We start from the raw sequence: 16272 nt of genomic DNA on the forward strand, positions 1-16272 counted from the left end.
CATAGACTTCCACCTTTTGCAGGTTGAACTGACACTGCTTTTTATTCCCTGGCTCACCCCCTCTCCCTCCCCTTCCTTTCCTTCCCTATGAAAGGAGATGTGTTATCTGTACTTGGTCTGCCCCGCCATCCCCCTTCCCTCCAACTCTTGGAATATGCCAATCTGCAGCATGATGAACATTCCACAGCTGACTCCAGCTGACTGGAACCTGTGATGGTGAAAGGAACAAATAAAAAAGACTCCTCACCTTACTGCGCTTCGTGTTCTTCTTCGTAACAGTTACTAAGAGTCTTCTTTTGTGAAATGTCTTCCCACATTTCTTTCAACTCTGTCTTTTCAGATTTTGGTATATATGGTGTAACATAGCGAGCAACAGCAATTGAATTATCTGCAACATACTGGATATCCATATTTGCATTCCACATTATCAAAATCACTGGATTGTAATCATTAATATACTTTGAATCTTCACTTCTTATTATATTGTAATTATGTTTTGGAGATTTTCGAGTCATAGTATACCTCACTGCTGACATTAAACTGTTGACTCTTCCTTTGGAAAATACTGGATGTGGGAATCCAAAACGACATTTTGCATACAGTTTTTCCTTTGACTTGTATTTCCGTCGACAATATTTCCCACATCGATGACTTTGAAACCGTAAAGCTTGTTGTCTTAAGGTATTTTCTGCTCCTGTTTTTGGAATAGCACAGGTAACCTAGTCTTCAATGAAAGATAAAACCGTCTCATCAGAATCGGTTCCAAATCTAGGTGCATCATTGATCCATAATAGCATATGTATATGAGGAGCACCTCTGGCTTAGTACTCCTTTCTCCAAAAGAAATCAATAACTTCTCCAAGAGTTGGGTTATTTTTATTACAGATAAAAGACTTCAAAGCTTGAAACCTATGATTAAAATATCTGCACACATTTACAGGATCCAAGGAACACAGTTCTCCAGCTGTCTTCAATTCAATGTTTTTAATATTTGAATTTGCTATTTGTAGAATTTCAAGTAAATCATCCCATGCGTATTCAGCACAGCTTAGCGTAACAAACCACATAGGGGTTCCTAAGTTCCTTAACATACATTTAAGGTCTCCGTGACGATGATACCAATACTCATTAGTACCACGTTGACACGCCATCAAAATTCTCAACTGAGATTATAAATGATCGTCTTTTTGTTGTTCTTTGTCCACGAATTCCTTTGTAGAAACATGTGTAAGAGGAACTCCTGTTTTTAAGATGTGGTTCACTGCATATGAAGGTTCAGACAAGTCACTTTCAAACAGAAGATGAAATATATATGGAATACATTGTCGAAATCTTGAATCTTCTGAGTACAATCTTGCTGTACGATATTCTGAAGCTGGAATCTGCACTGGTTGTTCATCATATCGTCCACCTTTTCCAGACTGGGAAGAGCTGTGGAAAACAACGGGCTTCTAAACTTCTTTCCCAAACACTTATAGGAGTTCCCTTTGCTTTCTTCATTTGGAATAATTCAATAGTAATTCCAATCACTTATTTTTGACTGTAAAGGGTGTTTACTATAATGTTCATAAATTTCTTCACTCCTGGAGACATCCACTTTTTTGTTTTGACCAGTTGAATTAATTTTCTCTATCATCTCCTAAAGATATTTCTTCTTCATCCACATTTTTATAATAAATATTGTTTTGTATAAGATATAATGTAGCTTTTTGAAGTTTGGTGACATCTACTAACTCTTGCCGTATTTTCCAACTCTTTTTTTGGTACACCATTAACTAGAATAACTACAGGTTTACTTTCTTCTCTCTCGACACCAACAGTTTCAATATTTTTCTTAAAATCTAAAGGTAAATACACAACTCTTCCTTTAAACCTCTTTGTAAATCTGTTGGAGGCAGCTTACCTGTTTTAGACTCCATACAAACAATAGCCTGAAATGGGTGCACAGATTGAATAAGAATAGATTCATATGCATTTAAATCTACTAGTTCTGAAGGAATACATACCAACTCTAGGTTATTATGCACAGCTCTAGCTGGTATTTTATTCTCTTCTAGTTTGCTGTAACAATATTAACAAATGCGTTGATCACTACCCAACTCAAAACACCCTTTCACCAATATATAAGCACCAAATTGCTCCCACTTTTCATTGTTTTCCTTTTCACTTTTTAAATACACATCAACCTTCCTAGTTTGACTTCTATAGTGAGTACGTCGACAACAGATACAAACATAGTTTGGTTTTTCACAACAATCTACCTTAAACTTTGTAATTTCTTCTGCAAACTTCTGAGTACTACTATCTTCTACCTCTTCTTCAACACCTACACTTATAAAAACTCACTTTCTCTACACTCCTCTTCTGGACCAAAGAAACAAAACTGTATATCATCACAAACTTTTTTTACATCCAATACTGCACCATGCAAAAGAGCAGTGTTTATTTCACTTAAACATAATGCAGGACTCTTTACACAATACAATCTTCTTACTAACTTCCGCGTTTCTGAGTGATGTACTGCTAACATTCTCAAATGATGAAAAGTACTTTGACACACTTTTCTAGAAACACGAGCCAGTATATTTTCTCATTTTACAAGGATCTAGTCTTTGCAACATCTTAATCTTCTGTTCAACACTTTTTTCACCATACTCTCATAGGAAATTTTGTAAAATATCAATAGATTCCTGTTGTATACTTCAAATATTACTACAATCCCACTTATACACTGGAGCTTGTGAACGTCTCCCTTGAACTTCTTCAGCTATTACTTCTACATTTCTAGGAACCATCTTTTCTTTTTTAATTGGACAACCATTTTTAACCTCATAAGAACGACCATTGGTATCAACTGCGTGAACTAATATATTTTGTTGAAAATAGCTTTCTTCATTGAATAAAGGTTCAGTACTAGAACTGTGCTTCCAGTCACCCAAAAAAATTTGCAAAAGTTCATTCTATTGACCAGTCCTTTTCTTTTACTTTTCTCCTTCATAAAATGCATTGTCTTATTCAATGTTGTCATTCTTTTCAGAATTAATATAAACAATCTTCTTTTCTATTCAAAAGCGTTTTCAACTACACTTTCAATCTGTTACTTTTTCTTGTAAAATGCACATCTTCCTTTATATTTCTTGCAATCTTTCATTAACTTTTGCAGTACTCTACTTTTAAACATTCGTTTCCTAATATCCTTATACTGTTTCATCCTTCTTTAATCATAGATTATTTTCCCAAAACATGATTTTCCATTAATATCTCCTTTTTTGGTTTCCTTCTGAATGGTTGTATTACTTTTCTTTCCTCCATTTTCTAAATTTGTAATCTTCTTTAAAACTCTTAACAAATTCTTTACTTCCCTTACCAGAAGTCTTTTTCTTCAATGTCACATGTTGTACTTTGTCTGATTTCTCCTTTTCTGTTTCTTTTAAATAGTACTCCTTTCTTTCTTTTCTTTTCATCTTTTCTTGCCATCCGCAATCTTTATTAATAGTGATGGTGAGTATCTGAAAAGAAAGAAAAGTTTAAATACTCTCATTAAATCATTTAATATTAATAAAATAATGATATACAAATATTCACATATATAAATAGAAAAATATTTTTAATTGCATTCCAAAAGTATGTCAGACACTGCAGACAAAGGTCCAGAAAGAGGCAAGAGGGGTGCAGAAAGACCAAAGACGGTGTGAAAGATACATGAGGGGTGCTAAAAGAAGCAACAGAGGTGTACAAAGAAGCTAGAGGAATGCAGAAAGAAGCAACAGAGTTGTAGAAAGAGGCAAGAGGGGTGCAAAAAAAGAGGAGTGGTGCAGAAAGAGGCATGAAAGGCACAGAAAGAAGCAAGACGTACAGGAAAAAAACAAAAAAAAGTGCAGAAAGAATGAACTGAGGTATAGAAAAAGGTAACGCGGATGCAGAAAGAGGAAACTGGGATGCAGAAAGACCTAAAAAAGAAGTACAGAAAGAAGCAACACAAGCAGAAAGACACAAAAGAAGTGCAGAAACAAAGAAAAGAGGTACAGAGTCCATGTGTTCTGTCTAAGTAATTGCAAGAGTGCATGGGTAATGCCAGGGTGATTGCATAAGTGAAGGGGTAATGTCTAGGAGATTGATGGAGTGCATAAGTAAAGTATGGTTGATTGCATGAGTAATATGTGTGAGGTTGTATGAGTGTAGTAGTAGTGCCTGGGTGATTGGAGGAGTGCATGGGTGATTTTATAAGTGCATAGATACTGGTTGGGTGATTCAAAGAGTACAGGCCTAGTGCCTGGGTGATTTGAAGAGTGCAACTGTAGTGCCTGGGTCAGTACATAAGTGCATATGTACTAGCTGGATGATTTAAGAAGTGCTTTGGTAATGCCTGTGTAATTGTATACTACAGCAATAATGCCTAGGTGATTCCATGACTACAGGGATAAATTACTGGGTAATTGCATGAGTGCAACGGTAGTGGCTGAGTGATTTATATAAATGCATGAGTAGTGGATACATGATTGAAATACTGCATAGTTAATACTTTGGTGATTGCATGAGTGCAGCAGTAATGCCTGAGTGATTACAGTAGTTCATATGTAGTGCCTACATCATTGGAAGACTGCATGGATAGTAGTTAGGCGTTTTCATAAGTGTACGAGTACTGGCTGAATGATTACATGAGTAGTGCCTGCATGATTGAAAGAGTGGAAATATAGTAGCTGGCTGAATGAAGCACTGTATACCTAATGCGTTGGTGGTTGCATGAGTACAGGGGTAACATCTGGGTGATTAAAGAAGTACATAGATAACGCCTGGGTGATTGCATGACTACAGGAGTAATATCTGGGGATTTACTTGACTACATAGGAAGTGAGTGGGTGATTTTATAACTGCAATGGTACTTCTTGGAGGATTGCAGGACTACTCGGGTAGTTCCTGGGTGAATAAAGGATTGCAAAGGTAGTACCTGACTGATTTCTTAACAGCATGACTACTGGCTGGGTGATTATATAAGTACAAGGGTAGTACCTCTGTGATTTAAATAGTGCAACAGTAGTGGCTGGGTGATTATATAAGTGCATGAGTAGTGGCTACATGATTTAAAGAGTACATGGGTAATACCTTGGTGATTGTATGAGTGTATAGGTATTGCCGGGGTGATTGCATGAGTATAGCAGTAATGCCGGAGTGATTACAATAGAGCATATGTACTGCCTGGATCATTAGAAGACTCTATGGGTAGTACTTGGCTGTTTTTATAACTGCATGAGTGTTGGACCTCGCAAGATATAAAGCAGCAGACTAACACATCACTGAAATACAAGTCTCTCCATATTCTTAGAAGTATGCAAACATATGTCTGGTTTTGAAACCAACATCATATCTAAAGAAATATGTATACAATATTTTAGAACTCTGAGTACTGCCTAGGTGATTACAGAAGTACTACCTGAGTGATTACAGGAGTGCAAGGGTAATGCCTGGGTGATTTGATTTTATAAGGGCATGAGTACTTCGTGGGTGGTTCCGCGTCTACTTGGTTAGTGCCTGAGTGACTAAAGTTGTGTTAACATACTGCCTGGGTGAATTCTTATCAACATAGGTACAGCCTGCATGACTGCAGGGATAGTACATAACTAGTGCCTGGGTGATTGCATAACTGCAGGGGTAATATCTGAGGGATTACTGGAATACATAGAAAGTGAATGGGTGACTTTATAAGTCCATGAGTACTGCCTGGGTGATTACAAAAGTACTAAGGTACTACCTGAGTGATTACAGGAGTAGTGCCTGGGTAGTTTTATAAGTGCATGAGTGCTGGCTGAATGATTACATAAGTACAAGAGTAGTGCCTGAAAGAGTGGAAAGATAGTGACTGGCTGAATGAAGCACTGTATACCGATTGCATTGGTGATTGCATTAGTACAGAGGTAACATCTGGGGGATGAAGAAGTACATAGGTAATGCCTGGGTGATTGCATGACTACAGGGGTAATATCTGGGGATATACATGACTACATAGGAAGTGTCTGGGTGAATTTATAAGGGACTGGGTACTTCTTGGGTTGATTGCAGGACTACTCAGATAGTGCCTGCATGAATAACGAAGTACAAAGGTGGTGCCGGAGTGATTTCTTAGCAGCATGACTGCTGGTTGAGTGATTAAAAAAAGTGCAAGTGTAGTACCTCCGTGATGGAAATAGTGCAACGGTAGTGGCTGGGTGATTATATAAGTGCATGAATAGTGGCTACATGATTGAATGAGTGCATGGGTAATACCATGGTGATTGTATGAGTGTATAGGTATTGCGTGGGTGATTGCATGAATGTTGTATTGATGCCTGAGTGATTACAACAGTGCATATGTAGTGTCTGGATCATTAGAAGAGTGCATTGGTAGTACTTGGCTGTTTTTATAACTGCATAAGTGTTGGGCCTAGCAAAATATATAGCAGCAGACTATTACATCACTGAGATACAAGTCTCTCCAAATTGTTAGAAGCATGCATAAATACGTCTCTACGTTCTCAAACCAACATCATATCTAAAAGAAATATGTATACAATATTTCTGGAATATAGTGAAACTTAGAAACTAAAACATATAATAGAACTGCCTGTTAGATTACTGAACTACTAAGATACTACCTGAGAGGTTACAGGAGTGCAAAGATAGTGACTGGGTGATTTTAAAAAATACATGAGTACTTGCTGAGTGATTACATAACTACAAGAGTAGTGCCTGTGTGATTGGAAGAGTGGAAAGGTAGTGGCTGGCTGATTGAAGCACTTTATACCTAATGCATTGGTGATTGCATGAGTACAGGGGTAACGTCTGGGGAAATTAAAGGAGTACATGCATAGGTAACACCTTGGTGATTGCATGACTACAGGGGTAATATCTAGGGGTTTACATGACTACATAGGAAGTGACTAGGTGATTTTATAAGTGCATGGGTACTTCTTGGCTGATTACAGGACTACTGAGGTACTGCCTAAGTTTATAAAGGAGTGCTAAGGTAGTGCCTGGGTGATTTCATAACACCACGTCTACTGGCTGAGTGAATACATGAGTACAAAGGTAGTGCCTCCATGATTGAAGGACTGCAAACAATAGTGTCTGGGTGATTTATATAAGTGCATGAGTAGTGGCTACATGTTTGAAAGAGTGCATGGGTGATACCTTGCTGATTGCATGAGTGCATAGATAGTGCCTAGATGATTGCATCATTGCAGCAGTAATGCCTGAGTGATTACAGCACTGCCTATGTAGTGACTGCATCATTGGAATACTGCATGGCGAGTACTTGGATGTTTTTACTGCATGAGTGTTGGGCCTAGCCAAGTATAAAGCAGCAGACTATTACATGACTCAACTATAAGTCTCTCCATATTGTTACAAGCAAACATACATATGACTCTACCTTTTCAAATCACCATCATAGAAAAATGAAATATGTATACAATATTTCTGGAATATAGTGAAACCTAGAAACTGAGACCTGTAATAGATCTGCTTAAGTGATTACATAACTCCATGGGTAGTGTTTGGGTGAGTATGAGTGCAGGGGTAGTCACTAGGTAATTGCAGGAGAATATGAAAAGTGACTGACTAATTGCATGAGTGCAGATATAGACGTTGAGAGCACGGATAAGTGTATATATAGCAACTGAAGGCATAGATGAGTTATTATGTACTGCGTATGTGAATAGATGAGTGCAACAGTAGAGCCTGCATGATTCTATGACTGCAAGAGTAGTGTGTGGGTTATTACATGAGCGCATAGATACACACTGCATGATTACATGACTGCAGAGGTAGTACATAACTAGTGCCTGGGTGATTACATGACTAGAGGGGTAATAGCTGGAGGATTACTGGAATACATAGAAAATGAGCGAGTGATTTCATAAGTTCATGAGTACTACCTGGGTGATTACAGAAGTACTAATCTACTGCCTGAGTGATTACAGGAGTGCAAAGGTAGTGGCTGGGTGATTTCAAAAGTGCATGAGTACTATTGAGTGATTACATAAGTACAAGAGTAGTGCCTGCGTGGTTGAAAGAGTGGAAAGATTGTGGCCGACTGATAGAAGTACTGTATATCTAATGTAAACATGATTGCATGAGTACAGGGGTAATGTCTGGGGGATTAAAGGAGTATATAGCTAACACCTGGGTGATTGCATGACTACAGGGGTAATATTTGGGGGATTTACATGACTACATAGGAAGTGACTGGGTGATTTTCTAAGTGCATGAGTACTTCTTGACTGATTGCAGGACTACTGAGGTACTGTCTGGGTGAATAAAGGAGTGCAAAGGTAATGCCTGGGTGATTTCATAACACCATGACTACTGGCTGAGTGAATACATGAGTACAAGGGTAGTGCCTCTGTGATTGAAGGACTGCAACGATAGTGCCTGGGTGATTATATAAGTGCATGAGTAGTGGCTACATGTTTAAAAGAGTGCTTGGGTAATGATTGCATGAGTGCATATATAGTGCCTAGATGATTGCAGCAGTAATGCCTGTGTGCCTGTTTCGCCGTTTGTGTCATATGTTTTGGCGGTGAGGAGACTTTTCTGATTGTTACACCGTTATGTTAATCAAAAACGGGTTGATAAAGAACCTCAAACAGGCAAGATGGCCTCCTTGCAGCAGCAACACGACAACTTGCATTATATCATTGAATAAATTCTATATTGATTTTATAATAAGCTTGTTATTCGCTCTTTGTGTTGCACTGATCAATTGTTATAGCCTTATAGCCCGCCGTAGCGGGCTATACCGGCTATTAAAGGCCCGCTGCAGCGTTAAAGGCCCAAGCCGAAGGCGAGGGACTTTAACTAACGCAGCGGGACTTTAATAGCCGGTATAGCCCTGCTACGAAGGGCTATAAGGCTATTAGAACATTCTGCCACTAGAGGGCAGAATGTTCTTACAAAACGAAGCCTTCAGGGAGCGCGAGGGGATTGAAATCCCCTCAGGCTCCCTGAAGTCTTTGTTCACAGCCAGAGCTGTGAACAAAGACACATTGGAATGTTGGAGCTCCGGGTTTATACCAGCCATTATAAGCCCGGAGCACTCCATTGTTTTCAATGGAGCTCCCAACATTCCAATGTTCTAATGTTGTTTAATGAAGTGTATATCTCAGTGGCTTTTTTTAAGTTTCTCACGGTCATTATTCTAGTGTACAACATTATAGCTAAAAATTGAGTAGACACTATATAGGGACTTTTGTGTGTTTTTTGCAATCTTTTGCACCACACTTTTGTGCTGCATCTTTACCATTCTACTAGTACTGACAGTCTTGAGCTTACCACATAAAAAGCAACAACATCTCTTTGTTATACATCATTCACCTCCGAATGTATAAGACATATGAAAATACATATACAAGTAGGAACATACTTGAGACAGAAGTCCATGCACACCTTAAAATTTGACAGACTCCACCTCCAAATTTAAAGCAACAGCTAAAATGATGCGGTGTACTACAAATATACACTTCCACACACTAAAACAAACTACCATAATCACTAATTAATATTCCAATATACACATAATACTATACAGAATCTATTTCAAACAACATTTAACTACAATAAAACAAACTACAGTAAACATCTCTCCATTTAATAATATATTTCAAACATCAAAGTTCTTGATTAATTATTTAACTTGAAAAATAAAGCTTACACATAATACACCTCACAAATTTATAACTCGCCTTCCAAATTGATTTGTAGAATATAAAATATCAGAAACTCAGAAAAGATTTTCTTATGCACACAATAAATGTAATGCACTGCTCTCATCAAGGCAAAACCAGTAATGGCAAAGTGTCCTTTTCTTTCTCCACACAAATAAATGTAAGTAACAAATCACATTCCTTCCTACATTATTTCAAATTTTCCACACTGCTGTCATTGGGCTATACGTGGGCTACACCTGGGTGATATTTGAGCTACATTTGGGCTCCTTTTTCACTGGTGGCCATCTTTGGAGACTTCAATAAACATTTTTCGATCGGATTTAGAAACATGGATCATAAAAGTGTACATAAAAACAGTAAATCCTCTTTCTTAATACAATACAATGGGGATTAATTAAAACCAGTATTTAAAAACGGGTGTTACAAAGCCCATCTCAGAGCAACTTCAGGTTAACAGAATAGTAAAGTTCAATGTTTTGCAAGATCAATCTCAAGTACTTTGTGCAAAATACGCAATACGCGGTCCAAGTATGATGCAACGCTCCAATACCTGACCAGTGTGCACTATATATAACTGCAAAAAAACAAAAAATAAAGTGTTTTGCACATATGTGGGCTACATCTGGGTGATATTTGTGCTACATTTGGGCTCTTTTTTTCTCCGGTGGCAATCTTAGTAGACTTATTTGTTATGAAGTTTTCCTAATTTCCTCATTTACTACAGTCTCGTCAGTAGGAAATGCTTTCAGTTTTTTACAGTGAATCCATCAAGAAGACATTCAGATGTGTCACACATTTGAGATAAATTCGGAATTTTAGCACTCTAGTTGTTCATTAGATCACTGTAGTAAAGCTGCTGCTCACCAGGGAGTTGACTGGAAGTCTGCTGCAGGTAAGGTATTGAAAGGGCATGTTTTAGTCTGCATGTCAGATTTTTTTAATGAAATAGAAGAGGATTTGAGAAGTCACTCAAAATGAGCTCTAATTTTTCTTTCTGCAGCATTAACCATAATTTCTATGGCAAAATGAACCCCCTTATTTTGTTCCTTTTTAAATTAAATGTTTTAAGTGTTACCAGTTTATTCCAATCAAGATGGCTTCAGGTGTGTCATAAGTAAGACTGTTAACTCTCTAGTTGTTCTTTAGAACACTCTGGGAAGCTGCAGTAAAACACAAAGGAATCAACTGACGGTCTCTGCCCTTGTTGGATGTACATGTTTTACTGAGAATGTCAGACTTCATTCTCACATGACTGAGAAAGATATTGTGAATTTACAGAAAATAGGCTCTCATTTTAGCTTCTGGAGCACCTTCCAAACCTCTATGGAACAAGCATGAGAATTTTTTTTCTCTCAAACATTATTCATGATATCCCAGCAGAAGGTTTTTCACAGGGTAAAATCACCTTAGAGAACACCACATTCCTAAAATTAGTATAGTACCATAAATGAATGAATTCTAATGTAACTAAAGTCTGTTATCACCCTTTATAGTTCTCCTTTTGTTGACCCTCAACCTTCTATTCACTACAATGCATTTCAATGGGGTGCTATCCTGTATATTGGTCCCAAAATGGCTGCCAGCAATTCCAGGATGAAGTTCTGACAGCCAATCGGAGCTCACGATGAGATGTGTGGTTAGGCTCTGCCCAGATATCGTTTTGGTTTTTTTAATTTCTTAGAAACTACTGAACGGATTTACATCATTTTTGAAAAAGCACGCTTTCTAGACCAATATCTATCTTTTTGCCAAATTTGGTGTAATTCCGTTTGGCAGTTCGGGCTGTAACCTGTTTCAAAATTCCTATGGAAATTTACATAGGAAAAACGTGCTTTGGGACCCCCCTTTTTTCTCGGCCCCCGCTTGACGAATCACCCCGAAACCTTCAACTCAGGAGCTGATCGGTCCGCCCCATTAGCCTGGAAAATTCCGCGAAGATTCGTCAACCGGCACCAAAGATGTTGGCAAAAGAAAAAACACTTTTTGAAACAAGGTCCTAACTAGAACTACCTACTGGCGACCGCCAGTAGGTTATATTTTTATATTTATAGATAGATAGATAGATAGATAGATAGATGTATCTGGATTCATGATCCTAGGGATATCCGACTCTCTGGATTGTCCCTTGGTCTCGTGTGTTTAATCATAGAGTTGAGGAAATATCCCAACCTCTACTTGCCACAGTTATAATCCCACACCACTCAAGCTCCATACCGTGTGGATGAGGAAGACACTGTCCTAAATAATTCTATTCAAAATGAGAGTAAGGGCAGATTTTTTTCTCTTCTTACCAAGTTTCATCTGTGTAGTTGCTCGCAGTGGAGCGGGAGCATCCGCCTGTAGTCACACTCTGTGTAAATAACCAAGAAGAAACCAGAAGAAACATTATATCTGGCTTATTTCCCCTCATGGTATTGCACTCAAAGATGGAGTGTGCTCTTCCTCTATGCGTGCACTATTCCAACATAGAATCATTTAGTTTTTCACTGGTCGGGTTGCTTATTGGTTAACCCTACCATTCATCACCCTCGGCAAAGATGGTGTGAGAATGGAAAAATATGCTCTCGTTGTGTGAGTGCATCAATCAGACACTCAGTATATTCATAGATAGAATTGTTTGGTCGCTCCACATACTTTCGCTCACTCTTGAGTAAGATCAGGCAATAAGCAAAGGAGGTGGTCAACAGTTGTGCTGTCAAGTAGTGAAGAATCACTTCCACCTCTTTGTCATACCTCATTCATACAGCCGTCTAACTTCATCAAGGGTCCGGATGCCACTTTAGTCAGTGCCTCCTGCCACTCCGTGTAGATACACCAGAGGGGTTTGCACTGCATTCTACCTCCTTCGTGATCCCGCAGATTTCAAAATGCTTCTGGGTTCTGGTTGAGGCAGTTCTGTTTTCCGGACTCTGAAACCTGACCGTCAACCTGACCATCCTTCTTTCACTGATTTCCTCACTTCCTTCCAGACTCTACTTAATATTCTGGCATAAACCTCACACTGGTTCTTCTCACTGATATGTTTACTGCCTACTGTAAGAATTAGTCTATTGTGGTGCGACCCCCTACAGTGGAGTACAAGATATACACCTTCATTTATGTCTATTGAATTGCTATGTCGCCTGGAGTACTTGTATTGTTAACATTTACTTAAGCCCACTAGCTCACCTGGTGCAGGAATTCGGAATGTTCATCGTTTCGTATGCGGATGACACCAAACTGGTGGTCTCGATGGCAGAAAATCTAACCATTTACAATTGGTCCAAAGCTTGGAAAAAATAGGAGCCTGGATGGCCAACTGTAGCCTTAGATTAAATGGGGACAAAACAAAGTTCATGTTTCTAGGTAATGGGCCCGGCCCACGCCCTGAGATTAACTGGTCGGGAAACTGGGGGGCCCCCCTTCCCATTCCTAAAACTTCAATAAAGAACTTGTGGATGTGGTTAGACCAAAACCTAACCATGGAAATACAGGCAAAAAACTCTCAGGGACCTGTTTCGGCATCCTCTGGATGATCCGAAAAATGTTGAGCTTAATCCCAGAAAAATCAAGAAATACAGTGTTACTGGCTCTGGTAGTCTTGCGACTAGATTACGGCAACTCGTTGTACCTCGGCTCCCCCAATATGTCACTGACCGATTGCAAGTGGTGCAGAACGCCGCAGCGAGACTGCTTCTTGGGATCCCCAGACAGCAATCAGTTAGACCTTCTCTGAAGAAGCTTCACTGGCTGCCAGTCCAGGCCAGGGTTAAATTCAAGGCCCGTTGCTTAGCCCACAGGGCCATGTACGGGAAAGGCCTGACTATGCTACAAGCCTTGGTCATCCAGTAGTCCCCCCATAGATGCCTAAGGTCAGGAGCTCGCTTCCTGATGAATACTCCAAAAATTAGGAAAGCAAGATGGGGGGGGCGGGGGGGGAGATCCTTTTCACACCTAGCCCCCAAACTCTGGAACAGCCTGGATCTAGAACTAAGGCTAACCAAGAATGAACAGTGTTTCAGAAAAAAGCTCAAAACTTGGCTGTACCCCCTAAGACCCACATTTTGTTTGCTCCTCTCAGCAGCGCTGGGATGCCTGCGGGTAGCCCTGCGCTTTATAATTCCCTTAAACTTGAACTATTGAATTGCTATGTCGCCTGGAGTACTTGTATTGGCGATAGGGTAACAGGCCATTTCATAGACATGCTACTGGTCTGTAAATTAAAATCCTAATTAGGGCGCATGGTTTTATGGTATTTATTATTTTGCCATTTCCGTCTGTATTTATCCATATTTATTTTTTGCTAATTTTATCTGTATTTATCCATATTTATTTTGGGTATAGTGGAAAAATTAAGCTGAAATTAGTATATTTCCACATTTATTTAACAAATATGCACTCATGCTTGAATGTCTGCCAGGTTTCCGTGCTGTGAACACCCGCAGAACATACATCAGTGCCCTTTCGAAAATATGCAAATTTCAGTATCAACCTTGTGCATATCTACTGCTGCTGAAAGCATTTTACTAAAATTCTTTTCTTTTTAACCCTCTTATATTTCAATCCACACATACATTGGCCTGGCAGTCATGGCAGACAGTATTGAGAATTACTCAAAAAGCAAACCAATTTCCGTTTTTATCCACATTTAAATATAAATACAGACCAGAAAATGAATGTTTTCGGTCTGTATTTATCTGTAAAAATGAAAAACTGGGAGCCTTAATTATAATTAGTGGCCTGATACTCTACCATCAAGGAGAGGTCCTACAAAGGCTAACCACCATAATTAGCTCCTATGTCCCGAAGTAATGGCAGGAAGGGGATAGATATCCCTGTTGCCCAGTCTTAGTTTAGAGATTACTCAGTTGGTGGCGGGGAATTTCATCATTAAGGCCATTTATCTCTGGATTCAATAGACCAATTTTTGCTTTCTTAGGAGTAATAGTCTTAATGTTGCCAGCATTTGGGGGAATGAATGGTTTGTACAATACAATACAATGGATATCTCAGACTTTGTGATTTGCTTCTACAAAGTCTGTAGTCAGTTTTATCGTAGTTTTTTTGCACTTGAGGTTACTTTTGTGCTCTGTGATACGTATTTTTACCCTGCGGGTAGTCATCTGTACATACAGAAGGTTACATAGACTACAAATAAGATAAATAACATTCTCCGAATTACAGTTAGTATGTATGGTTTGGACCCAAGGATATGAGTCCCACATCAACTGTTTTTGAGCTACATGTAAGGGAACACACTCCGCATCCTCCACAAGGAGCTACCATATTCTTGATGGTTGTATTTTTTCTTTAAATTGAGGTCTCGTATGTACCACCATGTCCTTGATTCATGCACTTTTATTGAATGAGAACCTTGGTGTGGTGACATGTAGCCCTTTTGAGTTGATAATCCGCCAGTCCTTTGTAATTATTTTTTTCATGTGGTTGGAGGCTGTATTGAAGGTGGTTACACAAATTACTGGTACTCGCCACCCCTTGGGCAATATGTTTCATACTTCACACAACTCTTAGGACCAGATGTATTAAGCAGTGCTTAATTTGAGCCGGTGCTTTCCGGTCCTCAGCACCAGCACTTAATTGGTTTCTGGTGCACGGCGCCTGCACCCAATTGTCAACACCATACTTGAACAGTCTACCACATGGTGGCGCTGCTCATCTAATTTAGAGATGAGCAGAACAACGGTTGTTTAGGAACACAATATACATTAAAATTGCTAATACCTGCCTCCCCAGCCATTCCATTACCTTTGGGGACCAGGAATAAGATGAACTGTTGCATTTCCATGTGAGAGAGATGGTTAGTAGTTGTTTTGGCAGCGATGACGAGGGCTATGGGTGGTGCAAGCTGCAGTGGCCTCCTGGTCAGAGCCCTGGCACTTAATACCAGTGCTTAATTTGAAAAAATATTAAGAAACCGTTTTGTGATTCCCCCAAGAAATGGCAAAAGGGCATGCATGAAAGTGTGTTTAACATTTTCTGCGATTCCCAGTGGGTCGTAAATGACCTGCCTCATGAATATTAATGAGGCAGGTCACAATTTTTAACCCATTAGGAATCACAACAAGCATTGGCATAGCCAATAGGTCTCGCCTTTGGGACCTTATAGGTGTTTAACCATGCAACAGTTGCATAACTAAACACTTATAAGGTCCCAAAAGCAAGACCTATTGGCTATGCCAATGCTTGTTTTAACTGCTGCAATCTATTGAAGCCTCACGGAGAACATCAAAGCGGCCTTGCGGCCGCGAAAGTGTTCGCGATCGATCAAACATCAAAGCGGCCGTGCGGCCGCGAAAGTGAAAGTAATTGCGGTAAAGTGCGACGCCCGCGCACATGCACTGTAGGTCTAGGCTGGCCTGGTAGCACTTTTTGGAGCCCTCACAAAATGTCTCGCCAGACCAGCGCATGCGCTGGTTCCGGCGAGACCTAAAAATCACAGGGATGGTGGCCTGCTGAAGTTAGCAGACCACCATGTCTGTGATTTGCTTTTAAATAAAGCAATCTTTTTATTTTGTAAAGCAGTCCGTTTTCCTTAAAAGAAAACTGTATGCTTTACAAAAAGAAAAAGGTT

General features: G+C 39.3%; 1 protein-coding gene and 1 long non-coding RNA gene across 5 annotated transcripts in view; one reads left to right on the forward strand and one right to left on the reverse strand.

Moving 5' to 3' along the window:
• Positions 1-16272, reverse strand: part of LOC146855537 (uncharacterized) — a 174939-nt gene that overhangs the window by 98698 nt on the left and 59969 nt on the right. Inside the window, exon 2 of one of the 4 annotated variants that reach the window (XR_014981339.1) lies at positions 3368-3509. The exons of the other annotated variants lie outside the window; for them this stretch is intronic. This is a non-coding gene — a long non-coding RNA (uncharacterized LOC146855537). The remainder of the gene's footprint in view (positions 1-3367; positions 3510-16272) is intronic. 4 annotated transcript variants of the gene reach the window in all.
• Positions 1-16272, forward strand: part of HAL (histidine ammonia-lyase) — a 269994-nt gene that overhangs the window by 34283 nt on the left and 219439 nt on the right. The gene's annotated exons all lie outside the window — the stretch shown is intronic.

The sequence above is a fragment of the Triturus cristatus genome, chromosome 4_1, assembly GCF_964204655.1.
Source record: "Triturus cristatus chromosome 4_1, aTriCri1.1, whole genome shotgun sequence".
Taxonomy (NCBI): domain Eukaryota; kingdom Metazoa; phylum Chordata; class Amphibia; order Caudata; family Salamandridae; genus Triturus; species Triturus cristatus.